The sequence below is a fragment of the Sorex araneus genome, chromosome 5 (assembly GCF_027595985.1).
Source record: "Sorex araneus isolate mSorAra2 chromosome 5, mSorAra2.pri, whole genome shotgun sequence".
NCBI classification, from domain to species: Eukaryota; Metazoa; Chordata; class Mammalia; order Eulipotyphla; family Soricidae; genus Sorex; species Sorex araneus.
In genome coordinates this window covers 96195224-96216282 of record NC_073306.1, presented here as the reverse complement: position 1 = coordinate 96216282, position 21059 = coordinate 96195224, and positions in this window count along the sequence as shown.

Here is a 21059-nt window from a genome sequence, read left to right as displayed (position 1 = left end):
TTTCTGGAACTGTGAGTTTCCATGGATGGTCTTGGTTGATATGATGAACTCAGACAGTCTCTCACCCTGTACGTTCCATTCTAGACCATGGGTCCTGGTGTGGAGGTCTTCTGGTGACCTTCTAGGCCAATCTTGGCGTTAAAATCACCAACAATGATCTTGCAGAAGAACTTCTCCAGCTGTATGTAGAATTTCTCAATTTCTTCTTCATCGTAGTTGGATTTTGGTGTGTAGACGACGAAGATAGAAACTGCCAGCAACGAGCCACATCTATTCAAATGTAGGCGTCCAATTCGAGTTGTTAGGCATGTGAATGAATCAATGCTCATGGCCAAGTTTGTGTTGACAAGGACACCGACACCATCAATGCTACCACACCACTGTCGCATGTTCCGGGCACATCTTTTCGACTCCACCATTCTCTCTGCACTAACATATGCCTCAGAGACCTGGGCCCTACGAAAACAGGATGAGAACACTATTCAGGTATCCCAAAGAGAAATCGAAAGAGCTATGCTTAGAGTATCACGTTCCACCCAAGTGAGAGAAGGAATCTGGAGTTCCAACCTCCATTGACAATCAAGAATCATGGATGCTGTCTCATTTGCCAAGGCATCGAAAATCAGATGGGCCGGACACGTAATGAGATTCAGAGACAACCGCTGGACTAGAGCTATTACTGACTGGATTTCACGGGACGTCAAAAGACCGCACGGCCGCCCACCTATAAGATGGTCAGATTTCTTCACCAAAACACTGAATAAATGGTTTGAGGCTTTTCATGTTCCTGGAGCGATCAGACGCCACTGGGCTACACTAGCACGCGACAGGTATGAATGGAGAAGTTACTGGTGCCCAATCGAGCAAATGGATAAATAACGGGATGACAAGTGATACAAGTTTGGGTTATTTGTATACTTTGGCTATTAACCAGATGTATGGTGTTCAAATATCTTCTCATATTCTTTTATTTGCTTGTTTGGTTTCTTTTTGGGGCCCCACTGACCATGTCAGGACTTACTCCTGGCTCTGCCCTCAGGGCTCACTCATGGCTGACTGGGGGACTATATGGAATTCTGGGGATCAAATCTGGGTCTACAGTATGCAAGGCAAGTGCCTTACCTGCTGTACTATTGCTCTGGCCTCTCTTCTCATATTCTATTGAATGAGAGAATTCTTTTTGTTTTGCTTATATTTTTCTTTTCCTGTACTTTTCAACTTAGTGTACTCCCAATTTTTTGTCTTTCATTTCCCTTGCTGTTGAGGTCTACTCTCCCCAAGCCTCTCTAAGGCTAATTGTAGTGGGATTGCTTGGAGCACATAGACTAGAGACTAGAGACCAGCGTGGGACAATGAACTTTGTATGACCTGCACTGGGGGCTTGGGAGAGTCCTGTGCAGAGGGCCTCTTGAAAGAGGGGCCTTGAAGGTAAAACCTACCAGCAAGATAAGCAGGGCACATCCTGCCCGTACATACTTCTCGTGCTCTAAGTAACCTTGGGAATAATTTGACTTGGTATTTTTAATGAGAGCATCTTGAGACAAACACAAAATATGTCTAACCCATGAGAACATCTTTGGACTTGGCTACGTGCCTGGGCCAAGGTATGCAAATAATATAAAACTGCTTGCTTGAGAATAAACGGGGCCTTCAGCCTCGATAGCTGCTGGTCAACACATCATCTCTGAGTCGGTGGTCATCATGCCGGAGCTGGACTCCGGCAGCTGGCGACCACGAACAGGGACCCCCGAGACCCCCGGGGAAGATTTGAAGAAAAAAGAAGTAAGCGCTCGGTAAAGTGGGCGCGGCGCTCGGTAAAGTGGGCGCGGGAAAAAAAAAAATATATATATATATACCCATAGGGCTCTTTCTGTGTTTGAAAGCATGTTTGTATTGTAGAATTGTTAAAATTAGAAAGCTCATGATTTGAACTAAAGTACAAAAACTATCAAAATTAAGTCAAAGAAGTCTTTACCGTGTTTCACAAAAATTGATGGTCCAAAAGTCTTATGCTATTATACCAATGTATATATTTATATCTGCACTGGGTTAGAATTATTTGACCTAGAGAATCTTGTGAGTTGAAATACTTGTGATCTATGAAAACAGGTTCAAAGAATAATGCTTCAATTTAAAATATTATTTTCTAGAGTTGCAAAATTGGTTGAAAAACTTATTGTACCTGTGTTTTATTTGATCTCTGAGACTCCTGGTAACTAAAAATTTTAAAGCTACTTAGCTCAGAATTATAAGGGGTTAATCTCAGTTGTCACTTTGGGAGTTTTTAAAGATTTTCCCTGGATCCACCCCCCCACCCCCCCCACCCCCCCCACCCCCGCATTCCCAGCTCAGCAAGCTCTGCCGCAGTCAGACTGGATATGCAGACCCTCCCTAACCTCAACAGTGAATTCTAATCACACTTTTGCTCAGCAGATAAGACTTGCTAATTTCGTTTGTTAACTCTTCTAGGTATCTGGCTCTTGCAACTTTGTAAATGAGAAAGGGCTTGGGAAAAAACTGATCCTTATATTTGCATTAAAATCTGATGAACACACAAAAAAAGAAATGGTGGGAAACCTCCTTGTAGGAGGAAAGGTCTCTGCTTATATTTTAACAGATGACAGACCTACTAATCCATTCTGGATCCTGCTACGGCCTCATCTGGAGTAAAATCCATCCTCCTGGCTCAGTCTCCAGACCACCTGAGACTCCAACACTCCAAACTTCAGCCTAGAACAGATCTCAGCTGGAAGTCACAAGAAAATCTAAAGAAGACTCAGCAAAACAGAACCTGAATGGAGAAGTTGCCGAGGGAATTTCTCCGTCTGCAACACCGCTTGGGAAGTTTGTGACTGGGCACCATTCAATGACAGGTGTGAACCTGTAAACCTGGTTGGAGGAATATGGACTGGAAATAATAAGACTTTTCAAACATCCCTCTGGAAGCTTGTTGCATGTATGTCTCCTGTGACATTAGGACGTGCTGGTATCACCTCAGATGTAGAAGGACAGTATGACAGTACCAATGTAACTGTTCAAGCTTGTGTGCCCGAGCCATATGCCTTGATTATAGGAAATCTTACTGTTAGTATTTTAGATTCAGTATACAATGTATCCTGTTTTAACTGTACCTTGACTAACTGTATTAGAGGAATTTCTCCTCACTCTACTATGTTAATTGTTAAACAACCCTCCTTTGTGTTATTACCTGTTAATCTGTCTGTTCCCTGGTATTCTGAGAAAGGAGCTATGCTTTTTGCATCTACTTTACAAGAATTAACTCGATCTAAGCGCTTTTTAGGTATGGTGATTACAGGAGTAGTGGCTTTGGTTACTATGATAGCTAGCACCACAGCGGCTTCCGTGGCTTTAGTGTCAGGCGTGCAAACTGCTGAATATGTGAATAATTTAGCTAGAAATGTTTCGCTTGCTTTTACCACCCAAGAAGATTGGGATTCTAAAGTGGAGCAACGTCTGAATGCTCTTTATGACACTGTCAATATACTAGGTGATGAACTTTTGCAACTAGAGACTCATACAAAATTAAGGTGCCATTATCAGTTTCCTTCAATTTGTATTACTTCTACAATTTATAATGACACTCTTTTTCCATGGCACAAGATAAAAAATCATCTATATGGTATTTGGCATGATACTAATACTTCCTTAGATCTACTTTTCTTGCATCAAATGATAAAAAGTATTCAAGATGCCCCATCCTTAGATGAAACATTTATCCAAGAAGCTCAGGCGTTTGTACAAGCGCTTAAACAACGATTTCCCCCATTTTCTCATTGGCTGTATTCTCTTATCGGTATTGCTTCTGCTGTTTTGATCTTGATTGTATTAATCGCTGTTAGTTGTGTTTGTCTCCAGGTGCTTCTAACTATGGCCAAAACTTCAGCAAAAAGAATTCGGAAACTGCAATTAGAAAATGAGGCGCGTTCCTTATAAAATAAAAAAGGGGGGACTGTAGTGGGATTGCTTGGAGCACATAGACTAGAGACTAGAGACCAGCGTGGGACAATGAACTTTGTATGACCTGCACTGGGGGCTTGGGAGAGTCCTGTGCAGAGGGCCTCTTGAAAGAGGGGCCTTGAAGGTAAAACCTACCAGCAAGATAAGCAGGGCACATCCTGCCCGTACATACTTCTCGTGCTCTAAGTAACCTTGGGAATAATTTGACTTGGTATTTTTTTTTTTTTTGCTTTTTGGGTCATACCTGGCGATGCACAGGGGTTACTCCTGGCTCATGCACTCAGGAATCACCCCTGGCGGTGCTCAGGGGACCATATGGGATGCTGGGATTCGAACCCGGGTCCGCCGGGTGCAAGGCAAACGCCCTACCCGCTGTGCTATCGCTCCAGCCCTTTGACTTGGTATTTTTAATGAGAGCATCTTGAGACAAACACAAAATATGTCTAACCCATGAGAACATCTTTGGACTTGGCTACGTGCCTGGGCCAAGGTATGCAAATAATATAAAACTGCTTGCTTGAGAATAAACGGGGCCTTCAGCCTCGATAGCTGCTGGTCAACACATCATCTCTGAGTCGGTGGTCTTCATGCCGGAGCTGGACTCCGGCAGCTAATGTAATGAAGCATTTCACCTGCAGAATTCTATAAGAAAAACGAGTCTTAGATTTTATATTTTCTTATAGCTATTGCTTATTGCCTTTTGTGGCTGGAGAAATAGTAGAGTGGCTAAGCACTTGCCTTGCATGTGGCCCACTCAGGTTCGATCCCCTGAACCCCATAAAGTCTCTCAAGCACTATCAGGAGTGATCCCTGAGTGCAAGGCCAGGAGTAAGTAAGTACTGAGCACTGCTGCGTGACTCCCCAAAACAAACAAAAAAACCATACCCCCCCAAACCATGCCTTTTGCAAAAACTTGAATAAAATGAAAGGGAATAATACTATGCAAAATGAGCCAGAAGGAGAAAGTTAAATATTGGATGATCTCGGTCAGTTGTAGGATCACGATCACGATCATGAAATCCCATTAGTTGTCGATTTCTCGAGTGGGCTCAGTAACCTCTCCATTCGTCCTTTCCCTGAGATCTTAGAAGTCTCTCTCCACTCAGCCCTCCCAACCATGTCGCACTTGAGGTTCTTTCAGGGTCAGGGGAATGAGATCCAGCTTGTTACTGGCTTTAGCATATGAATACACCATGGGAAGCTTGCAAGGCAGTCCCATGTGGTCAGGAAACTCTCAGAAGCTTGCCAGTTTCTCCCAGAGGGAGAGGTAGACTACAAGATATTGTGCAGCCGCAAAGCGGCCTTGCGCTTCTGGGAGCTTGCTTTTAAGTCTCTGGATGTTGGTCGTTGATAGGATTATGCACACCTGGGTTCCTCTGCCGGTACCTTCATGCGTGAGGCCTGTCCGAACGTGTGGAGAGGGGCCTCGAGCATGGCTGTAGCTAGGTTCCGGTGGTCTTCAGCCGCTGGGAGCTCTGCTCAGGGCGGGAAGGGAAGCTGGAGCCCATCCCCTCCAAGGGACCCCGGGGAAGACAGCCAGGCGTGCGGGCAAGAGACTCTCTGCCCAGATGTAGGATATAAAGAAATATAGCAAGAAAGTACACAACGTCAAAGGAAAAACCCCAATCAAATCCTTGGACTCTAAATGCAGAATGGAGGTCACGAGTTGGGGGAAGCTTGGAGCAAGGAGGAGGGGTGGGGTCCAAATAACTCTGGTGGGGGATGTTGGTATTTTGGAGGTGGGTGTTGAGCAGTGTGGTAACATAGCTTGAAGAGTCCAGGAACTGTATCCCTAAAAAAGAATTATAAACTGACATTACCTCTATTTAAAAAAATACAAAAGCCAAGTCAGCCTAATCCATTCATTATAAATTTTCCAATGAGTTTAATGGTTGCCTAGATTCATATTTTATCATGAATAATGATGCTGATGGCTTCTTTTTTTAGTAATTCCTCCTAAAATGAGCTATAATTCTTCTTAAGTTAAAAATAACATTTGTCTGATTAATTTAAAACCAATTTTATTATAAAAAAGGCAGGACAAAATCTTCATTGCTTTTCTTTAAATCAATTTTTAGAAAAATGAGTTAGTGTCTCAGCTAGTATCACCTCTAAAGGTGACAGATAATGCATTTTTTTTTACTTTTGGGATCACATCCAGTGATGCTCAGGGGTTACTCCTCGTTCTGCACTCAAGAATCACTCCTAACTGTGCTCAGGCGACCATATGGGATGCTGGGGATCGAAACTGGGTCATCTGTGTTCAAGGCAAATGCCCACCCACAGTACTATTGCTCCAGCCCCCCAGATAACGTATTTTGAAGTAGAATTATTGTCTTAGACACATTTTTGACATCATCTAATCATTACTGTCATTATTCCCCATGGCACACTCATATTCACCCAACTTTGGCCAGTGTGAGCCCAATCAAGGTGATTGCTGCATCCTGTTGACAAAATCTGGAAGTTTTCAGAGCTTTGGCGATTTACAATGAAATAAAAAAAATTTAGACTATTCTTGGACATTTCTGGCTGAGGACTGGAACTAACCATTTCTCCAAAAGCCCTGGTTCCTTTCAGTGTATAGAAACAAACATTTCCCCCTGCCCTCAAGTTTATTTGTACAAATAACACGGGAGGACCCACAGCCCAGGCTGGCACCAGTTCTCCTGCCCTCACACGGAGGAGCCTCTGTGGAGCAGTCACCACCTGGGTGTTGGTCTGGGCGCTGGTTGGAGCCTGGGTTTGCACCCTGCTCCTGGAGTCACACAGCCTGGGGCTCTGGCAATGCAGGCCTGAGCCCTTCCCCCAGGCCCAGGCTGAGCCACACAGGCAAGTTGGCTGAGCTGTGTCTGTTGTTCTTTGTGATGACAGGCCTGGCCTTCTAGGGCTTCACAAGGGCCTTGATGGTCTCAACGAGCACCCAGGGCTTGGCATTACCTCCTGCGTCTTCTTCAGGCCCCTCTTTTTGTGTTTGTCAGCAAAGTGCATGTGCCTTTAAAATTTGGGGTTTTGCCCCTTTAAAAGACTTGCATTTCTGTAACTGGGGTTTCTTTCTTCTTTTTCCCCCCTTTTCCCTTTTTGGCTTTTGGGCCACACTCAGCAGTGCTCTGTGTCTTATTCCTCTCCTCCTCCTCCTCCTCCTCCTCCTCCTCCTCCTTCTAAAAATCATAGTGTGAGACTAACACCCACAGACAGTAGAAATAAGGACCAGGAGGACTGGTTCACAATTGGAAGCTTACCACAAGTGGTTGGGGGAAAGGCAGCTAGGATAGAGAAGGAACCACTATGACAATGATAGTTGGAACTAGGTTTCTTAATGCCACTTCTATTCCACTTTTTTAAAAAATGAATCACTGTGAGATAGTTACAAAGGTTTTATGATTGGATTTCAGTCATACAATGTTCAGGCATCCATCCCTCCACCAGTGTGCATTTCCCACCACCAATATTGCCCATATCCCTTCTGCCACCACCCCCTCCCATCATGCCTCTGTGGTAGGCACTTTAATTCTCTCTCTCTCTCTCTCTCTCTCTCTCTCTCTCTCTCTCTCTCTCTCTCTCTCTCTCTCTCTCTCTCTCTCTCTCTCCTTTTGGGCATTATGGTTTTCAATACATATACTGAGAGGCCATCATGTTTGGTCCTTTACCCACTTTCAGCACACATTTCCCATCATTGTCATATCTATTTCACATTTTTGGTTAGTTTATTTGTTTGTTTGTTTTGGAGCCATAACCAACTGTGTTTAGGGTTTACTCCTGTCTTTGTACTCAGGAATCACTCCTGATGGGGCTCTGAGGACCATATGGGATGTCAGAGATTGAACCTGGGTTGCCTGCGTACTGATGCCCTACCCACTGTATTATCTCTCCAGCCCTTATGTACCATTTTTGAGGCTGGCTATGTGTGGTTCTTGGACTTGGCCATGTATGCACCTGGAGAATGAGAGTGAAATCAGACTTTGGGGTCCTTGGCTAGACCAACCTCTGCTGCCATGAACTGTGGCTCCCCAAGCACTAGAACCACAGCAATAAGATTTTATTCCTAAATGGAGCTGCTCCTGCTCGTGATGCTGTGTCAGTATATTGAACTTCCCTTTTCCTGTTAAAATTCCACTTGATTAGAAATGCAATATATCCAGTCAACCAATTGGCCAAGCTAAGCCAGGCGATCTCTGGTACTTATCTCCTTGTCCCTTGGTCTTCCTAAATAAGGCCAGATATGGAAATCTGGGGCAGGGGAGAACTCTTGCAAAGGCTTTTATAGGTAAAAACAAGCAGAACAAAACAAAACCCTCTTGACTATTAAAAGCCCTGGGATGTGCCTGACCCAATGCACCTTCCAGTCCCTCCTTAGGGGGAAAGTGGGCTGACTGCTAACACCTGGGCCCCCTTTAACACAGGCATGCTCTTTATTTTTTTTCCTCTTTTATTTTTTTAATTAATGAATCACCGTGAGGTACAGTTACAAACTTATGAACTTTCATGTTTGCATTCGGTTTACATCTCTCCACTGGTGCCCATTCTCTCCCACCAATGTTTCCAGTATCCCTCCCACCACCCTCACCCCAACCCCCACCACCCCGACCTGCCTCTGCGGCAGGGAATTCCCTTTTGTTCTCTCTCCTGTTGGGTGCTGTAGTTTGCAACAGAGATATTGAGTGGCCATCATATTCAGTCTATAGTCTACTTTTGGTATGCAGCTTTCAACCTGAGTGGGTCCTCCCAAAATTCTCTACTAGGTGTTCCCTTCTCTATCTCTGCTGCCTTTTCCCCCAGCATGTGAAGCCAATTTCCAAGCTGTGGGGCAGACCTCCTAATGCATTTAATGAATGTTGAATATTTATCTCTTGAGTTGCATTGCCTCACACCTAGACTATTTCCTGCCACAGAACTCCGAAGTCTAAATGAATTTTTTGTTCAGCCAGGATGTTGGGAACAGCTAGAAATCTGTCAAAAGACAAATGCTTTGTCTAACTATTCAAATGGAAGTTTCTCCTCTGTTGAAAATTCCTCCTTGCAGCTGGAAAGAGCCCAACTGGCTCAGTGCCTATATCACATGCAGGAGGCCTGGTTCAATCCCTGGCACCGCCTGGTTCCCAGAGCACTAAGAGGAGACCCTGAACACTGCTCAGTGTGGGCCAAACAGAGAAAGAAAGAAAAAGGAAAAGAAAGAAGGAAAGACGGAAAGACGGAAAGAAGAAAAGGAAGGAAGGAAGGATAGAAAGAAAGAAAGGAAAGAAGGAAGGAAGATACCTTACTTGTCAAAGTGGTATAAAACTGAGACCTGGAGGTCGGATAGTACAGGCATAAGACTCTTGCCTTGCACACAGCCTACCTAGGTATTATCCCCAGCATCTCTAAGCAGCACCAGAAGTGCAGCACCAGAAGTGATCTTATTTTTCCCCCACCACCAAAGTTCCCTGTTTCCCTCCCACCACTGTACATTTTCTACCACCAATGTCCCCAGTATCCCTCTGCCCTCCACAACCGCCCCCCCGTCACCCCCCTTCCCCTGCTGCTATGGAAGACAATTTCCCTCTTAATCTCTCTCCACTTTTCGACATTATGGTTTGCAATACAGATACTGAGAGGCCATTATATTCCGTCCTTTATCTACTTTCAACACACATCTCACACCCCAAGTGATCTCTCCAACCATCATTGACTTAGTGATCCCTTCTCTATCCCAACTGCCTTCTCCCCCAGCTCATGAGACAGGCTTCCAACCACAGAGCAATCTTCCTGGCCCTTGTCTCTACTGTCCTTGGGGTTAGTCTCATATTATGTTATTTTATATTCTACAAATGAGTGCAGTCATTCTATGTCTGTCCCTCTCTTTCTGTCTCATTTCACTTAGCATGATACTCTCTATAAGTAAATTTCATGACTTCATCTTTCCTAACAGCTGCATAGTTTTCCATTGTGTAGATGTACCAAAGTTTCTTTAATCAGTTGTCTGCTCACCGGCACTTTGGTTGTTTCCAGATTCTGGCTATTGTGAACAGTGCTGCAATGAACATGCAGGTACAGATGTCATTTCTACTGTGCTTTTTTTGTACTCCAGGGATATATTCCCAGAAGTGGTATTGCTGTGTCATATGGAAACCCAATTTATAGCTTTTTAAGGAATGCCCATATTGTTTTCCAAAAAGGTTGGACCAGTCGGCATTCCCACCAACAATGAAAGAGAGTCCCTTTCTTCCCACATCTGCACCAGCACTGATTGTTCTTGTTTTTTTTTTTTTTGATGATGTCAGTCTCTGTGGTGTGAGGTGATATCTCATTGCTGTTTTGATTTGCATCTTCCTGATGATTAGTGATGTAGAGCATTTTTTCATGTGCCTTTTAACCATATATATATATATATATATATATATTTGGTTTTTAGGTCACAACCTGCGATGCACAGGGGTTACTCCTGGCTCATGCACTCAGGAATTACTAAGAATTCCTGACCAGGGAACATAGGGGACCATATGTTATGCTGGGATTCGAATCCGGGTCAGCCACATGCAAGGTAAATGCCCTACCCGCTGTGCTATTGCTCCAGCCCCTATTTTTCTTTTTTGAGAAAGTTTCTGTTCATTTCTTTCCCCCAATTTTTGATGGAGTTGGAGTTTTTTTTCTTGTACAATTCTATTAATGTCTTGTATACCCTGGATATTAACCCCTTATCTGATGGGTATTGGGTAAATACTTTTTTCCATTCCATGGACTCTTTCTATAGTTTGGTCACTGTTTCTTTTGAGGTGCGGAATCTACTTAGTTTAATGTAGTCCAACTTGTTTATGTTTGTTTCCACTTGCTTGGTCAGTGCTGTTTCATCCTTAAAGATGCCTTTAGCTTCAGTGTCATGGAGGGTTCTGCCTAAATTTTCCTCTATGTACCTTATGGATTCAGGTCTGATATTGAGGTCTTTAATCCACTTTGATCTGACTTTTGTGCCTGGCGTTAGACAGAGGTCTGATGTTGGTGATTTTGGATTGTGGGAGAAGCAGATGCTGCAAACTTTATTGGGCAGGCACCAAGCTGACCTGCCCTCTCCTACTTACCCTGGCCTGTTCAGCCTTGCTCAGGTCTGAGATTAACTGCAGCTTTTGATCTCTTTCAAGATCTATTTATGGATGCCTGAGGCAAGGACGATATATGAGCTTGTATAGCTGAGCTGGAGGTGGTTTGTGGGCATGGCTCCCACATACCTAACTTTTGGCCGTTTAATTTCTCAGGAAACTTGGTCTCCAGTTGTTAGGGTCTGACCAAAGGCACAGCGGCAATTTTGGCATATCAGGAAGCCTGAAGGTACCATCAGGCTGCTGATGTTCTCACCCCACGGTACAGGTTGACCTGCTGGCAGCACCACAGCTCCCAGGAGTGATCTTTGGCCAGGGACTCAGGAGTAAGCTCAGAGCACTGCCCGGTGTGGCCCTCAAACAAATAAAAGCCTGAGATCCTCTGGGTTCAGAGAAATCTTGGACTTAGAGGCTTAGAATGCCTCTAAGTCAGGCATTCCATGACTTAGAATGCCTGCCTCCCTTGCAAGCATAGGTCATGAGTTCAATTCCTGGTGCTGCCTCATGTAAAAAGTCAATCCTAGCCACTCTTATGATTCTCCAGTGCCACTATTCCCAGCCATACCACAGCCAGGTGTGTGTGTGTGTGTGTGTGTGTGTGTGTGCGCGCGCGTGTGTGTGTGTGAGCACCCATCAAATGATGCAAGCCTCAGAACACAATTGAATCACAATTGCATCAAGTTCAGGAAGAATGAAGCTGGTGGTCACGTGTAGAAGTGTTGCTGTGAGCCCTGGAAAGCACCAGAAGTACGTGCATGAGCACCATCATGGCAGATCATCACCCCAATGAGCATGTGCGCAAGTGCCACAGCTGAAGGAGGGTGATGCAGTGAGCACCACGGGTCATGGGAGTGACCCTGGGTACCCCAACAGCATCAGACAAACGCAATGAAGGGTGTAAGGAGGAGGAATAAATGTTCACAATTAAATCACAGAGGTCAGAGAGACGCAGAGGGGTAAGGCGCATGCCTTGTCTGCTGACCCTATTCCATTCCTGACCCTGCATGGTCCCCTAATCATTGCTGGATGCATCCTGGAAGCCCCAGAGCACTGCTGGGTGCAGCCCTAGGGGCCAGCTTCCATGGCATCCCACGGAACCAATGGTTAAAGGAATCAGAGCAGATGGGGACGTTGGGGCAAGCCTGGGGTCGCTTTGGGAGTGTCACTGATTTGGGAACACGTGATAGGAATGACTTCAGGGTCCCTCTTTCCCTGGTTCCTCTGCTCCTTTGCCTGCCTAGCAGTTCCCCTAGGGCCAATGTTGTTCCCTTGACCAACTGCTACTTCAAGACTCATCTCCAGTGGCAGCTCCTCCAGGACCCTCTCTGGGTCTCTAAATGTGACTCCCCACCTTTGCTTCTTTCCACCTGGGGCCGGCCTTCTGGACTGGGAGCACTCAGAAGATAGGGGCGCCTCTGTATTTGAGCACCCAGCTTTAGAGACGTCTGGTAGGTGGATGGATGGATGAGCCATGCCCAGAGTTTTTGAAGGGGACCCTCAACTTGGTGTCACTCAACTTGAATTATCAACTGACACACAAATATTTTCAAAGATGGATAAATAGGGGCTAGAGTGATTGTACAGTGGGTAGGGTGCTTGACTTGCACACAGCTGGCCCAGATTCGAACACCAGCACCTCTTAGGGTTCCCTGAGCACCATGGGGAACAATGTCCAAGCCGAGAGAGCCAGAAGCAGTCCCTGAGCACCGCCAGGTGTGACTCCTTGACATGAACCCCGCCTTCCCCCCTCCCCGTCCAAAGAAATTGTGAGGTGTTTTGAGATTATTCTGATGCGAACGCCTGCCTGAGGAATGGACATGAGTGAAGAGAAGTCTTGGGGTCCTGGAAGCACTCTAAAACGTGAAAAGGTAAGGAAGCCAAGGGAGAGCGTCATTGACCCCAAGGCACCGAAGGCTATTGGAGCCCCATCCTGTGGTGTGGGGTGCAGAGCCCCTTCCTCAGATGGGAGGAGCCCGTGCCAGAACCCAGGTGGCCTCTGCTGGGGACAGTTCTGCCCTTTTTCACTCTGTCCCCCTGGCTCTCTAGGCACATGGCTAGCCTATGTGGTGGCTGGGGCTGCTCTAGGGGTGCAGGGTGAATGCCAAGGGCTCGTGTCCGGGCCAGGTCGGTGCAGTCTCATGAAGTGCGGTTGTAGCCTGGCTGGGTCGCGTCCTCTGGCCTCCGCCCTCCTCTTTGCTGGAGGGTAACATTCCCTTTCCCCCAGGCTGTGCTGAGGTTAAAGGGCACCCAGGGGTGACCCTAGGTGAGGAGAGTGAGCGGGCAAGCCACAGACTTGACTAAGGACAAGTCAGGTGGACGTGAGGAATCCAGGGTGGACGCGACAGCTGGGTGTGGCCCCAAGGCTGCGCTTTGCCATGAGGTCTCGCTTCCATTTCTGGTAGGATGATGAGAGGGGCGGACGCACCCTGCTCAGCCCAGACTGCTGGAGGAAACAAATCACATTTTTTTTTTTTTTTGCTTTTTGGGTCACACCTGGCGATGCTGAGGGATTTCTCCTGGCTCTGCACTCAGGAATCACTCCTGGCAGTGCTTGGGGGAACCATATGGGATGTTGGGAATCGAACCTACCCGCTGTGCTATCGCTCCAGTCCCAAGAATCACTTTCTTTTCCACGCCAACCCTTGGTCCAGTTACTACTCCCAGGCATAGCTAACCTCAGTTAACCCCTCTATCCCCCACCCCCGCCCCTGGGAAAAGAGACGAAGCTGCAGAGAATGCAGGGCTGTGGCCACCGGAAGGAGGGAAGGGCAGGCGGGACAAGAGCAGGAAGAACTAGAGGGAAGGGCTCTGCCTTGGTGCCAGTGAGGGACTGACCATGAAAGATGGGCGTGAGTGGTGGGTGACCCCCCCTGCCCCGTGCTCATGGTGGGGAGGGGAATGGGAATGGGAGATGCCTGCTAATTTTTGTCCTAATCAGTCATTGTCTTTATTTTTTTATTTTATTGAATCACCATGTGAAAAATTACAATGCTTTCAGGCTTAAGTCTCAGTTATACAATGCTGAAACACCCATCCCTTCACCAGTGCCCATATTTCACCACCAAAAAAAACCCCAGTATACCTCCCATCCCCCCACCCACCTACCCTCGCCTGTGTAACTGATAAATTTCACTTTACTTTCTCTTTACTTTGGTTGCATTCAATATTTCCAATAAAAACTCACTATTATTGTTAGGAGTTCCCCACTAGAGTCAGACCTGCTGTGAGGCTGCACGGCTGTGAGGTTTTGGATTTCTGTATTTTAGCAACTAAGTCCAGGGAAATTTCTTCCAGAAATTGGATCATTGCAAGCTCGTATCTCTATTAGTGGTCCTCATAATATGGCAATCGCATCCCCTTCCCCCCGCCCCCCCCCCCCGCCCACCACGGCAAGGAAAAGGCAAGAGAGAAAAACCTTTCCCCTCCTGGGCAGGCATGGGGCCGCGGCTTAGTTCTCAGTCTGGAGACACTTCTGCAAGGAGCTGCCGGTACCAAAAGTAGTTTAGCTGGCCTCTGGAATCATGCCCGTGCAGCTGTGGTGAGGCCGCACACGTGCGGCCACTGGGATCACATCTCAGCGGAGAGCCCAATCAGTCTTTAAACACATTCGCCTCAGGGTCAGCGTGATAGTATAGCAGGTAGGGCATCTGCCTTGCACATGGCGACCAGGCTTCAATCTCTGGCATATTTTTGTTTTTTCTCACCCCCCAGCCCCATCAAGAATAATTTCTGAGTGCAGAGCCAGGAGTAATCCCTGAGCATGGCTGGGTGTGGTCCAAAAACCAAAACCCAAACAAACAACCCCTTTTGAGTCACAATGTCTGTAGAAACAAATTTGATTCTTACCAGTATATATATTTTTCAATTTTCAATAATGAATATAGCTATCTCTATTGAAAATACAGAAATGCTTATTCTCAGCCAGAGATTGTACAGGGACAAAGCACTTGCCTTGGGCGTGGTCAACTCTGAGTAGATCCCCAGCACTGCAGATGGTCCCACAAAACTGCCAGGAGTGGGGCTGGAGCGATAGCACAGTGGGTAGGGCATTTGCCTTGCACTCGGCCAACCCGGATTCGATCCCCAGCATCCCATATGATCCTTCGAGCACCACCAAGAGTAATTCCTGAGTGCATAGCCAGGAGTAACCCCTGTGCATCACCGGATGTGACCCAGAAAGAAAAAAAAACTGCCAGGAGTGACCTCCCCAAAGCGTAGACCTGGGATAGCCACCACTGAGTGTGGCCTCAAACCCTCTCCCACCAAAGAAATACTCCATACAATTTTTGGGGGGTGGGGAGCCCACACCTGGTTCTGGACTCAGAAATCACTCCTGATGGTGCTCAGGGGACCAATATGTGGTGCCAGGGATTGAACCTGGGTTGGCCTCATGCAAGGCAAGTGCTCTACCTGCTGTGGCCCTTCATGCAATTTTTGGGCCTAGAAAATTTGCCATGAAAAGCAACTACTAACATCACAAGCATTGAATCATATGCTGTTCATTTCAAAGACAACTGTTTATTTATGACCATATGAATTAGAACTTTGGAGTAAATGGTCAGTAAGAGGTCAGAGGGAAGAGGACGCAGACCATGGTCTGGGAGAGCCACCAGAGCAGCTGTGGCCCCCTAGCATGACACGTCTGATGGCATGAGCTCCTAGTGCATTTGTCACATTGTGCAACTCCTGATCTCTCCTCAAATAAGCAAACCACAGTGCCCGAGAGCAAGGAAACTCAGGCCTAAGCAAAACTGGATCTCCTCTGCTCTCCGCCTCCTGGTGTGAGGGGACGGCTGGGAGCTCGTTTTCAGGAAGACAAGTCTGAGCCCCGAGGCTGTGTTGGCATCTCAGATGAGGATCTCAGAGGAGTAGAAATGGCCCCAGTCCAAGAACTGCTCTGTAGAGGCTAGAGTAGGCTGCCCCGAGACAGTTCGCTCGGTGGCATGTGGCTGTGCTCAGTCAGAGACTGCTGGGACCCAGCAGGCTTGAGAAGGTCTTTCTTCTTTCCTCTACTCTTCTAGGCATGAGGCCTGAGCCCAACCAGGCATGTGCTCTCAGGGCTCACTCCTGGCCCTGTGCTCAGGTGTGACTCCTGGCAGTGCTCACGGGACCATATGACGTGTGTGGGGTTGAATTTGGGTTGACCATAAACAAAGCAAACACTGTACCTGCTGTTCTATTGCTCTGGCCAGAGACTCCTTTCATATTTTATTTTATTTTGTTTTATTTTACTTCAGGCACATCCAGTATTGCTCAGGGCTTACCCTGGTTCTGTGCTCAGGGATCACTCCTGGGGTTTCTTGGGGGACTATATCCAGTGCTGGGAACAGAACACAGGTCGGCTGCATGCAAGGCAGGTACCCTGCCCACTCTTCTGTCTCTCTGGCCCATCAAGACTCCTTAGCCAGACTGTGGTCAGGTTCTCAGCCTGAGACTCATAAGCCCTTCTTCGGACTTCCCCCATCCTGTCTCTGTCCTGGGCCAGATCATGTATTTGCCCCCTAATCTTTGTAAAGATTCCTGCTAAGTCAGCTGGGGAGAATCCCCCTACCCTGGACATCGAGTTTCTCATCCCTCACCTTAGCTGTTAAGTCCTTGACCTAACTTTTTGAGAGTCCTGTGAAGTCCGTTTAACAGGAATCTTTCTGCCTGTAATTAATCTGCTCCTTTCTGGCCCGTCCATCTGCTTGCTGGTTGGAAATGCTGCTGTCTTGGCTGTCCGGAAGTGGGGCTGCTCTCTAGGCCCTATTACAATAGTCCCAGATAAAGCTGCCGTTTAGCACGGCTCAGAAAATTTCTTGTTTGTTTTTGGGCCACCCCCAGAAGTGCCCAGAGTTTACTCCTGGCTTGTACTCAGGGATCATTGCTAGCAGTGCTTGGGGGACCTAATGTGATTCTGGGAGCCACATGCAAGGCAAAAAATACTTTGGCTCCAAGGGTCAGAAAATTTTTTGCTTTAACAGAACTAAGAATAAAAGAAAGTGTCCCCAGGAGTATGGTGCCACCCAGAAGGTCAACCTGTACCTGTGAGGTGAGTGCATCAGCAGCTTAATGGTGCCTTCAGGCTTCCTGACACCCCAAAATTGTCACTATGCCTCTGGTCGAACCCCAATAACTTGGGACCAAGTTTCTCAAGAAATTAATCGGCCAAATATTAGGTATGTAGGAGTCACACCCACAAGCCACCTCCTGCTTAGCTATACAAGCTCATTTATTGGCCTTGCTTCAGAAGCCCATACAAAAATCTTGAAAGAGATAAAAATCAGGTCATTTAAGTGCATTAATGGCCATGATTTAGATACTCACAAATGAATCTGGGAAGAGAGCAGCTTGCCGCAGAGATGTCTCCCCACCCCGCACCAGTGTGATTTCACCACGGCACCTTGAAGGGGGGCAGTGTGTCCCTCTGCCTGCCCCAAATGAACCCCAGTAGTCAGAAATGTCTAGAACCCAATCGCTACCACACTCTTGGCCAACCTTCATAGGCTTGCCCTGAGCCCCCCAAGCATGAGAATGAACCCCTGAAAAACCCAGGTATGTGGGACTAGCTATTGAAAACTCCAGGCTTCAGGGAGTTGGGGATGGGCAACCTCCCCACACCTCCCTGCCCTTCTGGTTTCCTGGCAGTCACGCCCAAGAACTACCTTTGGGCACCATTTAAGTGCATTAACGACCATGATTCAGGGACTCACAGATACACCTCAGAAGAAAGCAGCATGCTGCAGAGATGCCTCCGGACCCCAAATATTAAAAAATTTTAGAATTCTAGAAGCATGCATCCACTTTCATGGCCACATGACATCTCATACTAGTCATAACAAGCAATACAAAATAAATTATTTAGCATCTGCCTATGCGTCAGGCTTGGGTGGTGGTGGGAAAATTAGAAATAACGATAGTGGGAAGGTTGTAATGGTGGTGGAATTGGTATTGAAATATTGATTGCAAACAATTATTGTGAACAACCTTATGAAAGTAAAATTTAAAAATTTTAAAAAATTTTTAAAAAGTAATGGGGGGCAATACCACTCCTGGGAATATATCCCGGAGAGGCAAAACGGTATAGTAGAGATGGCATATGTATTTCTATGTTCATTGCAGCACTGTTTACAATAGCCAGAATCTGGAAAAAACCAGAGTGCCCCAAAACAGATGACTGGTTAAAGAAATTCTGGTACATCTACACAATGGAATACTATGTAGCTGTCAGAAAACATGAAGTCATGAAATTTGCATATAAATGGATCAATATGGAAAGTATCATGTTGAGTGAAATGAGTCAGAAGGAAAGAGACAGACATAGAAAGATTGCACTCATATGTGGAATATAATGTAACTGAGAAGTACAAGTTGGCATCGATGCAACTTCTGGCAGATATCTCTCTGGACTTAGTTACTAAAATACTAAATTACAGAAACCCAAAACTGAGAGGCCGCTAAGTGTGGTCACTCGACCTCATACCTCTTCATCCTCACAATGGAAAACAAATTATCTAATGCTTCCTTTTCAGCAGGTCTGACTTTAGGGGAGAGACTCTCCAAACAATAATAGTGAGTTTTATTGAAATATTGTATGCAATCAAAGTGAAAGTAAAGTGAAATTTATTAGTTACACAGGCGGGGGGGGGCTTAGGGTGGGGGGCTAGGGGCCTGGGGGGGTTAGGGGTGTGAGGGGGCGGGGTGGAGCTATACTGGGATTCTTGGTGGTGGAATATGAGCACTGGTGAAGGGATGGGTATTCGAGCATTGTATAACTGAGATTTAAACCTGAAAACTTTGTAACTTTCCACATGGTGACTCAATAAAAAATTAAAATAAAATAAAATAAAATAAAAAAAACAAAAACAAAAAAAAAGTAATGGGGGGGCTGGAGTGATAGCACAGCGGGTAAGGCATTTGCCTTGCACGCGTCGACCCGGGTTCGATTCCCAGCATCCCATATGGTCCCCTGAGCACCGCCAGGGGTAATTCCTGAGTGCAGAGCCAGGAGTAACCCCTGTGCATCGCCGGGTGTGACCCAAAAAGAAAAAAAAAACGTAATGTGGGGTTCATGCCTGCTTCAGTCAGCTTAATCAATGGCTGAATAAATAACAGTACTTCTACATTTAAAAAAGAAAAAAAGTGTCCCATTTCCCAGCCCTGCCCTCATGATGCTTTCAGATCAATGAATCTCCCTCCTTCCAGTCATTCAGCTGAATTTGAAGACTACTTCTATTAGGGTCACCCCACGGGAGACCAACTATGGAGGTGATCCCCATCTAAAAGGTTCATCCTTATTTGTTTTTCATCTTTGTCTCTCCCTAACTTGTTACCATGTCTGGTCTGTGACTGGAAGTTGATGCATAAAGTGATCACTCTTTCAAGCCCGAAAACTCAGCCTTTCACTGGTCCCCATGTGCTCTGCTAAGATGTTCCATGTTTCAAGGAGAAACTTGTCATAGATTCCAGCTAGAACATGTGCTCTCCAGATCATTTTCTGATTCATGCCCTGGCGTCCTCACAATTCCTCCTGAAGTAGCTTTCTGCTGCTCACACTGCTCCCTGGCTCTGTCCGATCAAATCCACAAGGTCCTCGCTGCCCCCAGCTGCCCGTGTCACTTCTGGGTTACTTGGGGGACCATATGGGGTGCCAGGGATTGAACTCGGATTGACTGCTTGCAAAGCAAGCATCTTACCAGCTTACCAGGAGTGGTCTCTGGGCCACACCTGGAACTTCACCCAAACTGTCCACTGGAATTATCTCTAAGTTATCTTTTCTTATTTTATGGTCATGCAAATGGTAAGTTACTCTCAAAGAAATTTAGAAGTTCTACAGAAAATATATCTTGAGGTGAAGAGATAGTACAGCAGATTCTGCCAGCTGTACTACCTTTCTGCTCCCATGAATTACGCTGTTTCATAATTATGCATAGGAGGTAAATGAGCTTACTGGAATTATATGATATAAATAGTAAAATTTATATTACTAACTCAAACATTCATTAAAAAAAAAACTTAAAACAACATCAGAAATACATTCAAATCATCAGGCCAAGTTGAGAAAGTATAGAAGAACAGAAATGGCTTTATTTTGGGGTAGCTGTAATGGCCCTTAGTCCTGCCTTTTGAATAAGGAGCCCCACCCTTGTTGACATTAACAGACCACAGGAAGGAGAGGCTGAATTTGAAAGGAAGAAGCTCAGGGAAACATTGAGAGCAAGGCTGGCCAACAGGCAGGAAGCAAGGCAGCGCGGGGAGTTGGTCCTGTGATCAATGAGCCCATAAAGGCCCTAGTCATTCTTTCTAATTGATTCTCTCCCATAGACTAAGTGGGCCACATATTTATGACCATAAAAGTATTTAATGACAACTAAAATTATTTCTGTTGCTCTAGTTTCAAGATATATTTTTTGGGTTTTGTTTTGGAGCCATACCCTGTGGTCCTCAGAGCTTACTCCTAGCTCTGTACTCAGGAATCACTCCTGGCAGTGCTTGTGGGACCATATGGGATGCCGGGGATTGAACCCAGGTTAGCAGCACGCAAGCGCCCTATCTTCTGTATTATCTCTTCAACCCCTCAAGATATATTTTCTGTATAGTTTCTGAATTTCTTTGAGAATAACTTGCATTTGCATGACCATAATATAGGAAAACATAAGTTCCGGACAATTTGGGTGAAGTTTCTGGCATCGACCCCGGAGGCTCCACCCAGAGACCTATCCTGTGACAATTCTGCCAGCACCCCGTTCCCTGCATTAGTTTCTTGCAGCTTGAAATAGTGAGAATGGTAACGATGAAACCCGGGAGAGAAATGAGGCTGAGAGCATAGCCAAAGGGAGGGAACAGTGCCAGAGACAGAGATAATGGAGATAGAAGCCCAGCAGAGAGAAGGGCCCCCAGACTGCTGGAGCTCCCCTCTCCTGCCAACAACATTCCTTTCAAATGAGTTAGGCCCCTTTGCTCCTTTGGCATCCTCTGTATGAACAAGCAGAGCGAGGCGTTGGGCTACAGTTCATAGGTGGGGGAGTA